The sequence below is a fragment of the Oreochromis aureus genome, linkage group 3 (assembly GCF_013358895.1).
Source record: "Oreochromis aureus strain Israel breed Guangdong linkage group 3, ZZ_aureus, whole genome shotgun sequence".
Taxonomy (NCBI): Eukaryota; Metazoa; Chordata; class Actinopteri; order Cichliformes; family Cichlidae; genus Oreochromis; species Oreochromis aureus.
Genome location: NC_052944.1, coordinates 68101013 through 68113316, shown reverse-complemented (window position 1 = coordinate 68113316; position 12304 = coordinate 68101013). Strand labels below are relative to the sequence as shown.

At 38.3% G+C, this 12304-nt stretch overlaps 1 long non-coding RNA gene across 1 annotated transcript; it reads left to right on the top strand.

The window, feature by feature from the left end:
- The first annotated feature begins 8244 nt into the window (after positions 1–8244).
- On the top strand, positions 8245–9797 carry LOC120433176. The gene is made up of 2 exons (XR_005608387.1): positions 8245–8405; positions 8816–9797. It is a non-coding gene; the product is annotated as an uncharacterized LOC120433176 (long non-coding RNA).
- Positions 9798–12304: the final 2507 nt, after the last annotated feature.

Genomic DNA, 12304 nt, shown 5'->3' with positions numbered 1-12304 from the left:
CTTCAATACAACCACAGAGAACTGTTTGAAGAGTTCCAGAAAGATAGGGCTAGCCAAACAAAGGTTATTAAAATTAAGACAAAGAGCACAGCAGTCCAACAGTCGTCTCTGTATCAGAGTTTTTCAAGTGGAACTCCTTATGAGAAAACGTCGAAGCGGTACAAAGAAATAACAGAGGCCATTATACATTTTTTGGCTAAAGACATGATGCCTATAAATACAGTTAGCAGAGAGGGCTTCACCAGTCTGATACATAAAGTGGACCAGAGACACCGCATCCCCTCACAAAACTATTTTTCCCATGTCGCCATTCCACAAATGGACAAAACATGCCGCAAGACCGTCATGTTTGAACTGAGCCAAGCTAAAAACTACGCAAGCACTACAGACCTATGGTCAAGTCGTACAACGGAACCATATATGAGCTTCACAGTGCACTTCCTCACTGAAGACTTTGAACTGAAAACACTGTGTCTAGAGACTGTGTATTTTCCAGACTCTCACACTAGTGAAAATATAGCCCATGTAGTACGAGACGTGTTAGCCAGCTGGGATCTTAGAGAAGACCGACAAGTGTGCATCACCACAGACAACGGTGCCAATGTTGTGAGAGCCACGGAGCTAAACAACTGGGTCAGACTTCAGTGTTTTGGACACAGGCTGCACCTTGCAATTGGTAAGTTTTATTCAAGGCAGATCTTTTTAGCAATGAAAATGTCCTATACATTATTATCAAATTGATATTGGTAAAGATAATGTAACCTTTTTTATACAACTTTAGTGATAAATTTCAATTAGTTTAAAAAAAAAAAGGTTTTAAACATGACAGTTTTTTTTGTTTCCTCTTCTTTCTCCAGAAAATTCTATCAAAGATGATGCACGCATTGCCTGAGCCATTGGACTTTGCAAAAAGTTAGTTGGACAATTTTGCCACAACTGGAAAGCAAAGATGGCTCTGAAAAAAGCACAGCAGAAGCTCAACCTCCCAGAGCACACACTGATCACAGAATGCCCAACCAGGTGGGGTTCCAGGCAGAAGATGATTGAGAGAGTCCTGGAGCAGCAGCGGTCCATTTCTGATGTCATCTCAGCAGACAAGAAATCAAGACACTTGATTCCTACTTGGCAGGATCTTGAGGTACTGGAGTCTGTCAACCAGGCATTACACCGCCTGCAAGACTTTACAGATGCCCTGTCTGGCAGTGTTGGTCAAGTTACTTGAAAAAAGTAATCAGTTACTAATTACTGATTACTTCCCCCCAAAAGTAATCCCGTTACTTTACTGATTACTTATTTTCAAAAGTAATTAATTACTTAGTTACTTAGTTACTTTTTAAAAACACGATTTACAACCTGAATAGGTGATAAAGCGATAGATCTTTCAGTCCAATTCTACTTTTTCTGCATAATTCATCATACAAAATGTAATCAAATGGAAAAGTCTCTTTTTAAAACTTGTTTTATTAGTTTTAATCTTTTAACTTTATGCATCAAGCAAAAATTAAATTATATGCAACATTCTCTGACTGGAAGAAATTTGTTTAACATTTAAACCTATTTTCTGCACATTCCAGCACATAAAATAAAATATTTTTTTGTGTTTACACTCACTCTTTCAAATAGATGCAAGTAAAACACAGCAGAAAATAAATAAAGTCAAAGACTAGCGGTCCTGTTGCTCTATTTTCACCTGTAAAGCAGGACTGGGGTAGGCGGAGGAGGTTTACCCTGGTGCAGGTGTGCTGCAGCGGTCAGTGGAAGAATCCGCGAGTTTCTCTGTGAATTTCACATTACATCGTAGTACACTCGGTGCTTGCTTGGAAGTTTAGGGTTTTTTCGCTATAAAAGAAGTTTTCTTCCCACGCACAACGGACACTAATGTTTTTGTCACTTTTATGGAATCAAACTCAAAATAAGGTCAGTACTTCCACGCTTTAAACGCTGCATGCTACACTCTGTCCCTTTTCGATATATTATGATCTGCAGACAGCTGTTGTCACGAACGTCGCACTCGCCACGTCACTGTCATGAGGCGTTCTCGCTTAAAAAATCACGGTTTTAATAACGCAGTAACGCAGCGTTCCTACGTGAAAGTAACGGTAATCTAATTACCGTTTTTGCAATAGTAATCCCTTACATTACTCGATACTTGAAAAAAGTAATCAGATTACAGTAACGCTTTACAAGTAACGCGTTACTGCCCATCTCTGTACATCAGTAGATCTATAACATTACTTAATAGATTTAGCTGACTGAATCGTGTTAAAGAATCGTTTCATTGGAACTGAAAACAGATTTCTGAATATTTTGAACTAAGTGTGAAAGCTGTGGTTTAAGAATGAAAAGAAAGAAAGGTATCACAGTACTTTAGTGCTCACTATAAAGTACTTTATCTTATCACCTCTCAAAACTCACAAGCTCTTCCATTCATGTCTTTAATGTCAATGTGGATGCATTGTTATCACAGGAGAAACGTTTCACTGTGTTTAAACAGTGCAGTGGGGGAAAACCGATGCATAATTATAACATCCCTCCTGATGTCTGTGTAGGTTTGCTTTCCAGTTATCCACTTTATATCTTCTCTAACGTAAAGAAGTACAGTTGTTTTTTGTTGTTGTTGTTGTTTTTTACTTTTTCCAAGCTCTTGAAAATCTCTGAAAATCAATTTCATCAAGCAGAAGGTATAAAAACGCTATCTTTAGCAGTTGAGGTGACGATGTTAAGGTTAGCTACCTAGAGATGAGATTTACTGTGTTCAGCTGAATAAAGTCATGTGAGAGCAAAACTAATTTTGTGATACACAAGTCTACACATGTTACATATGTTTTTATACTGTTCTCATAAACATTGTTAAAAAATAAAACCACCTTCTTCTTCTTGTGATTTTGTTATTGATGATTAAATAACTAAAGGAACACTTTTTAGGGCAGAAGAAAACGTTTTTGGCTGACTGTGATTCATGTAATGTGCTAATGTAATCTTTTCAAAATAAAGGTACACAGTACCACGCTGTCTGCCTGGTCTTTGCATGCAACAGAAACGTGTTTTGATGAACTTATGTTAATTGAATGAAAAACTAATGAATTAAATAAAAATAATATAATGCAAGAGTTGGTGATGTGAGTTGATGAACCCTTTAAAGAGCAGATTTGCAAAGCGGTAAATGTGCAAACGCAATTTTACACACAACTACGGAAGCAGCATCACAACTCGGTTCAGTGAGCCGAGGCTGAAAGAAAATTGACAAAATCCTGAGGACTGAGATGCAGATGGAGCTGCATTATTACAAACTATTCCACCATATGAACCTGAGATCTTTGTGGAACAGCTGGCCAGTAAAAAATGTAGAAAGTTATTATTCACCATCAGATCCTGAGTCGTCTGTGTGCTAATGAAGATTGTGTTATTGTGTTCTGTGGAGGCTGTTCGAGGCAACAGGTAGGCCTACAGGACAAAGCAAAGGTTTATTCCAGTATTTACATAATCAAGAATTTCTATTTCTATTTCATGAATCTGGAAGATGTGCAAAAGTTATGAGATCTCTGTTGCTTTCTGTTCCTCCTCTCTTGCTTAGCAGAAGTGCTTTAAATTCCCATCTTCTCAGAGCTATTTGCAAAAAACTTCTCTGTTTGGTTCAGACTGCAGACAGTCTTCTCTCCAGAGATAAATGCTCTTAAAGTCACGTTTTTGGATGTGATTTTCCAATCTGCAGGTGAGTGAATAAGATTTTCAGCTCAGGCTACAAATCAGCAATCTGCTCTGTAAGTATTTAGGAAAAGATAACTGCAAAAAATTCATTGTGTGAATAAGAAGGGAAAATTAAATGCATTTGACTCTAAATCACACTTTAGGCCTGTCCCTGTAAGACAGCAGAGAAATACAGAGTCGCCATGATGGTTTTGTGGTTGGAAGCTGTGCAGCAGATTGCAGCACTTTGCACTCTGGATACAGAACAGAACCAGCTTCCTCAGTCATGTCTCTTCAGTGTTTCCCACAATCCTTTCTCAGAGATGTTTCAGAGTTGAGGCTAAATGACTCTGAAGTCTTCAAGACATCAACAAAATTCATCAGCTATATATTTTATAATCAGTCTCTTCTTTAAATGGCAAATGATAAATGGCCTGTATTTGTATAGCGCATTACTCAGTCCCTAAGGACCCCAAAGCGCTTTACACTACATTCAGTCATCCACCCATTCACGCACACATTCACACACTGGTGATGGGAAGCTACATTGTAGTCACAGCTGCCCTGGGGCGCACTGACAGAGGCGAGGCTGCCGGACACTGGTGCCACCGGGCCCTCTGACCACCACCAACTCAAAAACAGAGTTAAAGTAACAGAGTCTCCCTCTTTTGCTGTTATGTAATGCTAGTCTCAACCCATACTCTTTATAACACATGTCCACTTAGATTAATATCATACAACTGCAGTCAAAGCTTCTTCCTCTACTACAGCAGAATTCCTCCTCCTCCTTCCTCCACCCACAGACAAAGCTGTTGATGAAACCTCTCTGTTCAGTTCAGACTACAGTCATGCCACGAACTCTCCATTTGTCATGGATGGATTCTCTTGAAGTCCCTCTTGTTTTGTTTGGGATTTGTGACGTTACATGTGAGTGAAACTGAGCATCGAATGTGTTTTATGTTTGTTTGTGTAAGTGCAGCTTGCTTCATCTATGGTATTTCAATTTTGCATTGCTGAACTTTTAAAGTTTTAGTTGAATATCAGTGTATTTTGAATCAGTTCTTCCAGGGTTGAAAGGGCAGAAAACAGTGTAAAAAAATCAACAACTGTTTTGATTATCTGATACTTAAATGTTTAAGTTGGTCTAACTTGTGTTGAGGGATCAGTATGTTATTTGTTTCATTTTTATTCCACTGACTGTTTCTCTAGCAATGATATCTCTGTGTAAAATCTTTTATTTTATTGCTCTAATATTGTCTGAACAGACTGGTTGAACTGAACATGAGCAGGAGGAAGTTTCAGACTGATGAAATAAGACATTAAAATACCACAGTGACAAAGCATTGAAAGCTGAACAGCCTGGATGTTGTTACTTACATGATAACATCAAAGGAACAACGGAAAATGTCTTTCACATTTCCTTTCATTGCACACACAATAAATGTGTTGCTACATACTGCTATTCATCCTTCTCAACCAAAATACCATAATTATTATCATAGTTATTGTGGTGTGGTGATCTCGTTTGACCTTTGACGTGCTTCAACACCCAACAGGCTGAAAACACTTTAAGGCTAGAAGCAGGTTACGAGGCTAACATCTGCATGCTTCATTTGTGTAGAGGATGTCTTTGTAAAAGACAGTGAGCAAGAAAATGAGGTACAAACTCAGGGATGAAATGTGAGATATGAAACTGTAAAAACCTTCCAGACATCTTTGAAGGTCTGTGAAAATTAAGTGAATCCCATGATACATCTGTTTGTAGATCCAACTTTAGGAGCAGTGACTTGAATTCATTTCCTGAACTTTAATATTTAACATATTAAACAGAGACTGAGATCTTATTTGGCTGCCTCTCACCCTCTTGGTGTCAGCGGCTGGGATCTGTGACCCAGCATTTTGAGTTAATTGTTATATTTGTGATTTCTTAGATACATTGAAAGGATGTTAAGTTCTTGTATTGTTATCAGGTTGCCTTGAGTTTTAAGTCTAGTTTATTCTTTTAATTCTTAATTATGAGTTTGTTCCTGTTTACTATATTATATGGTCTGTATTTGGATCAGTTCCTTAAACACACCGGCGCATCCTGCAGTGACACTTAGTTTACTTTGGAAGCATTAAGGGTGGATTTAGTTTTTCACAGGACTCCAGCTGGTGTTTCTGTGCAGCGATTAGCATCGCACAGAAAAGAGGAACCCCAACACCAAGTTATACTGTAGAGTCTCCTCATAAGCCATTCTTGGTCTTCTTTTTTGTGGTACTTAAATAGCAAAGCCCTCTTCCTTCCTGCTTTTGCTCTTCTGTTTAGGTGCAATTACACGTAGCTTTCATAGATATCTCTTTCCCCCTCTTTTTCTAAGCAGAATTTTCTTGAGTTACAAGACTCACTCTCACCCTACTTTCCTTCTCCCATATTCTCAGAGCTGTTCACTAAAACTCTGTTTTGTTCAGACTACAACACTCCTTAGAGTGTGTGAGAGGAATTCTGTCAAAGTCGCGTTTTTGTTTATGATTTTGCATTGTAACACACTGCAGTCTGCAGGTGAGTGAACAAAGACTTTTTTAAAAGTCTCTTTTTAACCAAAAAAAACATCAGTATGACAAGTGGGTCATGTTTGAAACTGTGTCCATGTGTGTAAATGACATTTGGTTTGTAAATATTATTTTGTACAATTGATTTTTTTGTGTTGTTCAAATCACAAAAAAAAAGAAAAAAGAAAAGCTGAGTACACTTTCTACTAGAGTAGACAGCCAAACCACTCAAACCTTTAACCTGCTCTAACATGCATAGATGAGTCAGCATGTTGCTTGTGTTGTTTTTCCTCTTCAAATTCCTGCCAATGGCTGGATGGGTTATAACAAGCCTGGGAATGATTTTCTTTGCAGTTCAAAGTTCAAAGTGGTTAATGTCACTGAATTGCCTGAACGATTTGTGGTAAACAAGAAAACGAAGTCATTTTAAAAGAGAGATGAGCAGAGAACAGCTAACATGGTTCAGCAGCTGGACAGGCAGTGAGCCAGTGGCACATGTGACACTAAATCTATCAAATTTTAAAAAGGAAACTGACTCAGCTTCAGTTCAGAAACAGCCAGAGAAAGTGAAACAATAGCAAGTCCCTCTCCAATGATGTTACATAAGCTAATATAGTTATAACTGAAAGTCATCCCGAGTAGTCTTTGAGTCGATGGCAGTTTCAAAGGAAAGTGTAGAAACATTAAAGTAGCATTAAGCATTACTATGTGAATTAACTGAGGTTAAGAAGGTATTTTGAGGTAGCTGGTATCAGGTTGATTAAATAGCCCTTTATCGCAAATAAAACAATGATAATATTTCTTAACTTAAAAAAAAGAGAAAGATAAATACTTACTGATAGTTGCTATGGCAGGTTATCAGCAGGGTACAAGGATGATATCAGTCCTGTGTGCTTCATTCTTGTAGAAAGTCTCTCTGTGTAGCAGATTGTAAAGAAGATCTAATACAGACTAAAGTCTTGGAGAAATGAGGGTTGAAATGTGCAGTTTCAAACTGTGCAGGTTTAAAAATGTGTAGAAATTTAGTTTTCACAGGCCTTTTTGCAGTCGTGTAAAAAATGTTTCAGTAGTTTGGCGAACTGCCTTTAGCTGCAATAAGTTAAGTTATCCTTTTCTGTATGAAGTCATCAGTCACTCACATAATTGTGGACAAAGTGTTGTTCACTCCTATTTGCATTGTGTGAACTTTGGGTGAATTTGCTGAGGAAGATTGTGACATTGTGTTAACAGACACCCCAAAAAACAGCAAACTGCCAAAGTCTATTGGTTAATGAAGTCCATTTAACTAACAGCACATGATTGGTACTTACATGCATCCTCAGAATTCCCATGAAGGCAGTAACTGTGTACTTAGTTTTTCACACCACAATACAATAATGTGGATTTTCCTCATGAGCTCATGCTTGGTCTGATTTGCTTTTGACTAGAAAAAAAAGTGTAAATCAAAAAAAAAAAAAAAAAAAAAAAAAAACTTAACATAATCTGATCTTTTGTTTAGGTCTACAAGAGATAGATGTGGAGCCTTACGGGAATGTTGAGCTGGAGTGTCAGGGTCCGGAAAATGGCAAACTCATCCTGCTGGCATGGAAAAGACCTGATCTGCTATCAGATGGATACGTCTTCTTCTACCGAGATGATCTCCCACATAAACACTTCCAGGATCCGATTTTTAAGGATCGAGTGAAGCTGAGAGATCCACAGATGAAAAATATGGATATGTCCATCATCCTGAGCAACACCACCATTAATGACACTGGAACCTACGAGTGTTGTATCGTCGTGGAAGACACAGGAGACAGTAGGCAAGAAACCTCTGAGATCAAGCATGAAATCAGGCTGAAGGTTAGACTTCTAGGTGAGTGATCAGAGTGCAGTAGATAATGTCTGACAGCAGTTTGAAGAGGAAATGGATTCTGTTCTGTTCTTCACTCATCACCTACCTGACAGCTGACACCTCACACCTGTTTCTCACCTGCAGGTCAGACAGAAAGATTCGGAGAAGGAGGGAAGAAGGAAGAGGCTGGATTCAGTGTCGGACAGAATGGACTGCTGATATCTCTGGGATTTTCTGCAGTTGGATTAATTGTTCTTGTTATTACTCTTCTGATGCCTAAAAAACAGGAACATCATCCCAGCTCATCCTAGTGAAGAAGATGACAACCAGTTTGTCTTGAAGTAAACATCTGGTAAGCAGCAATGAATGCTCGGGTGAACTGGGACAATTATTCAGGTCAGTTCAACATCCCAAGCCTCTGTGTTCTTGCCCTTCCTGCTGCTTAGGACTGTCACAATATCCAACATATCACAATGAAGAGAATTCACTGCAAATGAATTAGCAAGAGGCCAATGAAAGAGTTGTGCTTGTGGACAGTCTATAAACTGCTAACAGACTCAGATTGAATGATCCATATCATCCTCAGATTACCAGGAAAGGTTCCGGTGCTCCTGGTGACCAGTCCTGTTTATATATAATATGAAAACCAGTAGTTTGGTCTGGTCAACATGTCTGCACCAATTATGTGAACCCCGCTCTAGATCATGTTCTGTTCGGCACTGATTACCTATCTGACACCTCACACCTGTTTCTAATCTGCAGGTCAACCAGGAGCACTTAGAGATGATTCAAAGAAACAGGAAGAAGCTGGACTCAGTGTTTTATCTGTTGGTTTCCCAATTCTGTGGGATTTTCTGCAAAACGTGAACAGTGACATGGCAAAGAAATGAATGTCCCTCCAACATTGACAAGAGGACAAGACAAAACCTGGTCAGGGAGGCTGCCAAGAGACCTACAGCAATACTGAAGCAGCTGTAGGAAGTACTAGCTGTGTACTACATGTGTCTCCTGCATACTCCATATATATGGCGTCGGGTTGCAAATTTTGAAGCCAACGTGATAACCTTATCCAGCCAGTGATGTGGAGATACATTTTTTAGATCCACTTAAAATCAAATCACTCAAAAAGATCCTCTGGAAAAGAGTAAAATTCTTGAAACAGAGTTTATTAAACAGAGTCATATAAACAGCCAAACAGTTCATCACAATACACAGAACAGCAACACAGCATGTAGCACAGTAGGCAAACCAAATCCTGTGGGGTGACGTGAGGAGGGCTGTGCATAAGAGACGTCCTCGGAATCTAACGTATATGGAGTGTTTTTGCAAGGAAGTGTGGACAAATATGGCAAACGTAAGATGTGCCATGAAATACTGGGATTAACTAAAACATATTTGTTTGTTTTTCATCTTTGTTATCAAGGTCTGCACCAATAAAGTGACCCTGTCTCTCAACTGCCACCTTAACGTGGTGGAGGGATTTGTGAACTCAGATGTTCCTGGGAGCTGAGTTATCTGGAGGGTTCAGCTCCTGGTAGGTTCTCCTGAGACAAACTGGTCTCAGGTGGTGAACAAGACTAAGAGCAGTTCACATGAACTGTATTTACTATTTACACACTGCTAAACAAACTGCTGCTATTCTTTTGCTCTTAAATTATTGAAAGACATGTTACAGAAAATAATTGTTTTGATTATGGTTAATCTTTGATTTGGTAAAAAGATTAAAGTGAAAAATGTTTGTTTTTGATGACTGTATATTTATCACAGCTGACAGCAGACATGCTGAAAACATAACATAAAGTTTAGAGTTGTATTTCCAATTGCGGACTGTTTCATTGCAGCGTCAGGAAACACTGTGGATATAACTGCTCGTGCAATGTCAGTAACACATTTAAGGACATGAAGTGTTATAAGTTGAGCATTAAAGTTTTACTCACTCAACACCTTTTCCTGACAACTCTAAACTATCCACTAATAAAGGAAGCACTGAGGAGATCAATTCTACAGTCAATAGAAATAGTGAAATTTCACATTTTGAAAGATATTATAGTTTCGATTAAATTAATAAATCAAAATTAGCACCCACAGAGACAAAGATCGCTGAGTCTGTCTCAAATGGATTGACAGAAGATTTACTGTAGAATTGTTGTGGGGTAAATCTGCAGGAGGCAAAAAGTGAATAAGTTCTAACAAATGAAACATTGTAGCTCTCTGAAGGTCAAAGGTCAACACTGTGAAGTTGCCTTTCTAAACAGATCAGCCATTTCTGCTTTGTGATTAATAAGCCCAGAGAGCTTTTTGACAGATGTAAAGAGAAACTTAAAAACTGCATAAACTCACAATCACATTAACTCTAATTCGTCTGTTAATGACACATAGACAGTCCAGCCTTTGTAGTTTGGATGAGTCAGTTTCTCAGAAACACCTGATTATTTCTATATTTCATAAACGTATCCGTTTGAACTGATTATGTTCTTGTTCAGTCCTAAATCTGTCCTGTCTATGCACAGGAGGGTATACATCCATCCATTTTCTTTAAAAGTAATCAAGCTAAATTAATAATTGAGGATCCTCAGACCTTTGGCTCTGCATCGACATAAAGACACCATAAGAAGAGTGGAGATGAAGTATGGACAGAACACCACCAGGTGAGAGACCAGTCTGATTACAAGGGGGAGGAGGAGGTTAGGGGGCAAAGGAGGGTGTCAGAAGAAAATTGTAAATGTGATCAGCTACATGAGACTGGTCTCGATACAGCTGCTGTATCGCTCATTGCCAACGCACCAAACTGTGTTTAAAAGATCCGCATCTGCCAACGGAATGAGTCGCCACCACAAAAACACAAAATTACTCTTGCAAAGATAAAAAAAAAAATACACATCTCTCCAGAAACAAAATGGAGCCCGAAAGAAAAAGAAATATTTCTGCTGTGTGGGATTTTGATCTTTTAACTGCAAATAAGGGAATAGTTTGTCTGTCTTTGTTTCAGTGTAATCTATCACAACAGGAAAAACATCAATGTGACCTGCAGTGTAAATTATTTATTTCATTTTATGCAGGTTAAATGTCTCATCTGTTCTGCATTTCTTACACAAACAAAAGCACCTCCTCAGTGTTACAGAGGCATTACAGAGCCAAACATGAAAATGAGGAGACAAACACACTGAGAATGAACACAGGTCGGCCTATATTGACACTGAACAGCTTTATCATCATTTTTTTTTCTTTGTATTAATATGTGTTTTATTATTTTGAAATCAAGCATCTAAGAAGACTGTTCTGGACCAGGCAGTCCTGAATTTTATTATAAGGGACTGCCAACCCCTTAGTATTGTGGAGAGTGTCGGAGAGAAACATTCCAAGATCAGAGGATCCTTTAAGGTACTGGGGGATGAGGAAGACATCTTATCAGAACCTTTTCCACCTGACTTTACAGTTTTTGTGTACCCCAGCTTCATCTGTGCCTGTGAGTTTTCAAAAGCTGGGGAAATGGTTTCAACCCCCCCCCCCAAAAAAAAACAAAAAACAAAAAAAAAAACAACGCAGTAGACTGAATGCAAAAACATTGGATATTTTTTTTTCTGAATAGAAATTTATAATAAACTCTGAGTCAAATGGGTAATATTACATTCACAATACTTTCATTTTAATTTTCACTTAATGTCATTCACAATATATTTTAAAGATGTCTGCAATATTTGAAATGTAAAAGATATAAAATGATTCCATGGAAAGTACAATACCTTACAGTGTATACACGTATGACTAGGTCATTCAATCAGTGTCTGTTGTGAGTCTCAAGTAAGTTGCCTGCAATATTATTTACGGTCCAGCAGTAACAATACTTTTAATACTGATATGTAATATACATGACTTCATCAAGGGTGTAAGCACCACATCCATGTAAGCATCTTACATTAAATATATTATTTTTTTATGTCTATTTTTCATATTCTTTGAATGTTAGGAGAATCCTGGTGAATTCATGCAGGACTGTCAGATCAGCTGCATAAAGTCTGTGGTGAATAAACAAATTTTGTGCTGGGAATGTGAAACAAATATCATGCAAATTTGAAATGGAGACTATAGTTGTGTAAAGCATGTGTGACTGTCAGACAAGCTGTACAAAGTCTTTGCTTTCAGCTCTTCTACTTAAAACCCAGCCAGTCTATGTCTGCTGTCCTCCTCCGTCCACACCTGCATACATGTCACATTCCTCAGTCTTCCCCTCTGTAGCCCATTTCTCATAGC